The following is a 6,000-nucleotide window of genomic DNA, read 5'->3' as shown; positions in this document are numbered from 1 at the left end:
GTTAAGCTACAAACTGTCTATGTAATTCTTTCCATGCATCTATAAACAAAAGATAACCTAGATCACTTGTGATTTTGATTAAAAATTCATGAGCAGTTTCATATCTACAACCTAATTTCTACATGGTATCAGAGTTGGATTCATATTAGAGTAGAAAATTTGAATTTATGTCTTACACGTTCGAATTTGAATATTATTGTAGTGGGATCTCTTCAGAGCTGAGTAGATGGCCTTCAATGGACTAAGGCTAGAGTATGCCTTGGAAGGAACCTCTAATTTTGTTGCATGGAAGGACCGCATGGAGGCAATATTGGATGAAAATGGATTGCTAGAATACATCAAGACAGATGTTGCAAAACCTCAAGCATTTGATGCCCAGAACCTTGCTAAGTGGAAGAAATATGTAGCCAAGGTGAGGAGAATAATCTTGGAGGGAGTATGGGATCATATTGTCTTGAATCTCCATGGAAAAGAAACTCCATTCTCGATGTGGAAAGAACTCACAAAATTGTTCGAGAATAGTAGTGACCACAGGAAGCTAGCACTCAAGGATAAACTTCGAAGTATCAATATGTAGAAGAATGACACAATTCTGCATTCCCTGAGCAAGTTTACACAATGTCATTACGAACTTGGCGGGGTTGGTGTTAATGTCCCTGAAGAAGACTTGGTAACCTTATCCCTTCTAGGCCTTCCCAAGAGTTGGCATAGCTATCAAGATTCAGTGAATGGGAGGAAAAAACTACCGAGTTGGGAGTGCTTATGGTCTGATTTGGTACAAAAGGAAATAAGGCGAAATGCCAGAGACGAGACTTCATCTAAGGGTGAGGATGAACAAAAATTTGCATTGGCTTGAAAGGTAAAGAAGCAAAAAGGGAATAAATCCCAATCCAAACTAGAATCCAGTTAATGGGGCAAGAAGAAAGATTTTTCAAAAATCAAATCCTTCCATTGTCATGAATTTGGGCATTATACCACGAAGTGTCCACACAAGAAGGAAAACAAGAATACCTTAGGATGAGTAGCAAGTGAATCTTTGGCGTCACAGTTCGAGCTTGAATTTACTCTTGCATGCATGGTCATAACAGTGATGGGGAGTGTGTGTTCCTTGGAATCAAGTGCATCATTCCATATGACAGGAAATAGATATTTTTTTAGTGACCTGGAGGAGAAATATTTGCAGATGCACATCGATATCGGGGATGACGAAAGTTATAGCGCGGCTAGGATTGGTACATTCACCTTTCAAAGGGAGTCAGACTCCCCCCTTAGGCTCAAGGATGTCATGTTCGTTCTGGGCCAAAAGAAAAATCTCATCTCTTTTGTAGTTTTGGAAGACCATGGTTATGATGTGATCTTCAGCAAACGAAAGGCATTCCTGAGACACATAGCTATGGGACATGTGAAGAAGATCGGGGTTCGTGTGAAGAACTTGTACAATTTAGATGTGGAGGATTGTGTTGCATTTAACACAAAGGTGGAGAAGGTGGAGAGTCATGATGTAGGTGAAATTTTGGCATAGAAGACTTGATCATTTGCATCATGGTTCTTTGAAGATCATGCAATAGATAACCACAGGCCTCCCCAAAGGAGCACTTGAGCAACATGATGTATGAAAATGATGTACCTTGGGGAAATACACAAAATCCACTTTCCATGATTAAGACAACAAGGCACATGCATTCCTTGAAAGGATCCATTCTGATGTCTTTGGACCTTTCTCAACAATCTCCAATGCCAAGAATAAATATTTTGTCATTTTTATTGGTGACTTCTCACAGAATTGTTGGATCTTCTTCATGCGGAAGAAGGATGAGACATTCTCCAAGTTCGTAGAATTTGAGGCATTGTTTGAGAAATAAATGGGCAAGAAGGTGAAGGCTCTCATGACCAAATGGATGTGAGTACATGTCGAATGAATTTAAAAATTTATATGCAAAAGAAGGAATTTGATGAGAATTGACAACACCCCACAACCCACAACAAAATGGGGTGGCTGAGAGAAAGAACCACAACATTGTGCGAGTAATGAGGGCAATGTTTCATGATCAAGGCCTACCTTTGCATTTTTGGGTTGAGGCATGCAACATAGTAGTCTATTTGTAGAACCGAAGTCCTCATCGGATTCTAGGCATGATTACACCGAAGGAAGCTTTCTCGGGGAGAAAGTTGGATGTGTCACACTTTAGGACTTTTGGAGCCTCTGTTTACTACCATGTCTCCAAATAATCAAGGAAGAAGCTAGAGCTGACAACAGAATTGGGGGTGTTTGTGGGTTACAAAAAAACTCCCCACAACCACTGTGTGTGCTTATCATCCCTCAAAATGAAATTTGTACGAAGGGATGTAAAATTTGATGAAGACAAAGTGATGTGGTGCTTACTTGAAAGGGAGCTTCAAATCCCACCAAAAGAGGAGATTTTAATTCCAAATGTGATTCGGATTTAAACAGAAATGCAACAAATTACAGATATATACAAAGATGCAGTAGAAACAACACTTCACTTCATTAATATCAAATAATGAAATATGCTTACAAATAGAATGGAAATAAGACTAGCTCAGGCGATGGTGTCTTATCTCTGAGAAGAGATGTGGCAGCTCAATGCCTCTGAACTATGTTACAATGAGGCTCACATGCCTATTTATGATTGAGAAATAATGGAAAACCCTAAACATCCAAAAACCTAACCCTAGGAGATGAAGCACCAAACTATGGGCCCTGTTTGGGTAAATTGGTACATCAACTTCCCGGGGTCGTAACTTTGACATATGATCATCGTTTGACACGCACAATACCTCATTAAAAATATCTATCTGAGGACTACAAATTTTGAATGAAAACCATCAGTATCAAACCCATGTTGGTTCCACTTTTCCCAAAAAACGTCGTTTAGGGCCTCAAAACGGCTTCGGAAGTTCAAGACCCGAAAAACTGCCAAAAATAGTAAATTGTGCTACAAATAAGGAAACTAAAAAAAATGAAAGAAACAATGGTGGGGGTCCAAGTGGAATAGGTGGGTGGACACCAATATCCATCTGGATTATTCATCCCCCCTTAGGAATCAATGGTCCCCATTGCGTTGAGTTCCTCCATGATATGAGGAAACTTCTGCTGAACTTGGTCCCTGGTGAAGGAGTTGGCCTGCTTTGAAAACTTGATATAGTTGGATCCTTTGTTGTCGGGTGTTCTTGATTTGTGTGTCCATGATCCAATCATTTTTCGCTTGTTCCATGCAATCTATATTTAAATCTGTAGGTGTGAGTTGTTCTGCAATGTCTGATGTGTCCAACAATGGTGGGAAGTATGATCGAAGGTGATCCACATTGAACACTGGGTGCAGGCCAAGGAATGGGGGAATGCTGAGCTCAAATGCATTGTCTCCCATAGCCTTGGTAATGGTGTAAGGACCATATCAAAGTGGTCTGAGTTTTTGATAGGCTCCGGTAAGGCATTCCTTCTGCAAATGCAATTAGGCTTTGTCACCCACCTTAAACTTGTGTGGCACCCGATGTTGATCATGTCGTTGCTTGTACTTGGCATTTGATTTCTCCATAATGTCATGGACCTGCTGGTGGATATGTTGGATGTGCTCAATGAAGTTGTTTGCCTTATCCACTTCAGACTCAACATGAACCGAATCTACCTGAGTAGCTGCAAACGACATGGCCACATCAATGGGACATAGTGGCTAGAATCCCAAGCCCACCTTAAAAGGGTTGTGGCTAGTCGAGTTGTGGAGAGCCCAATTATAGCTGTGTTGGACATATGGGAGGCTCTCATCCCATGTGCATGGACGCTTTGAGTTGTACATGCGCATAATGTGTACGATCATCCTGTTGCAACCTATGTCTCGCCATCAGTTTGGGGATGGAAAACTGTGGACTTAGTGAGCTTGGTGTCCAGCATCGACCAGAGACTAGACCAAAATGTACTGAGGAACCCATTATCCCAATCTAAGATGATAGACTCTAGGATCCTAAAGTGCACCCACACTCATTCAAAGAAGAGTTTAGCAGTGGCTTCTCCTGCGATATTCTCCTTACAGGCCGCTATAATGTCCATCTTCGAGAATTTGTCGATGACCATAAAAACACAGTCGTTGCCATGCTTAGCAGAATGAAGGCCTGTCATGTAATCCATGGAGATGGATTACAAAGGTTGACTAGGGGTAGGCAGTGGAGTATAGAGGCCTTACTTCTTGATGGTTGGTTTGGCAATGGCGCAGGCAATGCAGGATCTAGTGTACTTCTCGACATCCTATTGAAGATTCAGCCAATAGAAATAATTCTGCAGTAATGCCACAATTTTCTCCATCCAAAAATTCCAAGTGGCCGAACTGTAGTGCGCTTCCCAAATCATCTTGGCATGCTCGCTTGAAGGAACACAAAGGTATCCCAAGTGGCATAATAGGGCACCCTGGAGGTGAAAATCTGGAACTTGCTAACCCTCCAAGAGCGTCTGGTATGTGTGGCCAAATTTTAGGTTGCTTTTGTAGAGAAGTGGCCAATCAGAAGTCTCGTGCCCACAAGAGTTGAGCACAGTGGTTAACACCATGATCGGTGATCGACTAAGGTAGTCTGCAACATTATTGGTGTTGCCCTTCTTATACTTGATATTCAAATGGAATTGTTTCAGGTATGTGGACCACCTCTGATGGCGATCATTCTGCAACTTCCCTTGTGTCTATATGAACTGTAGGGGTCGATGGTCTGTTTGGATGACCGTTTCCTTCCCAAAATGTAATGCTTCCGTTGTTGGCAGACCTGCACAATGGAATACATCTCTTTGTCATAAGTGGGATACTTCCGGATTGTGTCTGAAAGTTTCCCAATGTGATATGCCACTAGATGCCCCTGTTGAGTAAAGACTGCCCCAATAGCATAGTCAGAGGCATCTGTCTCGATCTCAAATGGATGTTGCAAGTCTCGTAAAGTGAGCACTCGTGCAGAGCAGAGGCGATGTTTCAACTCTACGAATGCCTTCTGTTGAGATTCAGACCAAAAGAAATTTTCTTTTTCTCCTCCCTTGGTGACTTGACTCAAGGGCCAAGTGATATGAGAGAATCCCAACACGAACCCATGGTAGAAATTGGCAAGACCCAGAAAGCTACGGAGCTCTATCAGAGTGGTTGGGGCTGGTCAATCCCAAAATACTTGGATCTTGCTTGGATCCACATGCACCCCCTGTTCATCAATAATGTATCCTAGATACTGAACGTGGGTCATGCCGTGTTATGACACCTGGGACACCTTTGTGTTCCTTCAAGCGAGCGTGCTAAGATGATTTTGGAAGCGCACTACAGTTGGGCCGTTGGGAATTTTGAGGTCGAGAAAACAGTGGTAGTACTACAAAAGTATTTCTATTGGCCGAATCTTTGATAAAATATTGGGAAGTACACCAGATCCTTCACTTACTGTGCCATTTCCAAACTGACCATCAAGAAGCAAGGCCTCTATACTCCACTTCTTACCGCTAGTCGACCTTGGGAATCCATCTCCATGGATTACATGTCGGGCCTTCCTTCTGCTAAGGATGGCAATGACTGTGTTTTTTTGGTCGTCGACAGATTCTCGAAGATGGCCATTATAGCGGCCTAGAAGAAGAATATCACAGCAGAAGCCACTGCTAAACTCTTCTTTGAACGAGTGTGGGTACACTTTAGGATCTGAGAGTTTATCATCTCAAATCAGGACAATAGGTTCCTCAGTACATTTTGGTCCAGTCTTTGGTCGATGCTAGACACCAAGCTCAGTAAGTCCACAGTTTTCCATCCCCAAACGGACGGCGAGACTTAGGTTGTCAACAGGATGATCGTACACATTGTACACGTGTACAACTCAAAGCATCCATGCACATGGGATGAGAGCTTCCCTATGTCCAACACAGCTATAACTGGGCTCTCCACAACTCGACTGGCCACAACCCTTTTCAGGTGGGCTTGGGATTCTAGCCACTATGTCCCATTGATGTGGCCATGTCGTTTGCTGCTGCTCAAG

Source organism: Pinus tabuliformis, chromosome 5_2 (genome assembly GCF_031772625.1).
Source record: "Pinus tabuliformis cultivar Carrire ecotype Pingquan chromosome 5_2, CPIR1, whole genome shotgun sequence".
NCBI lineage: Eukaryota > Viridiplantae > Streptophyta > Pinopsida > Pinales > Pinaceae > Pinus > Pinus tabuliformis.
This window is presented reverse-complemented; position numbering follows the sequence as displayed.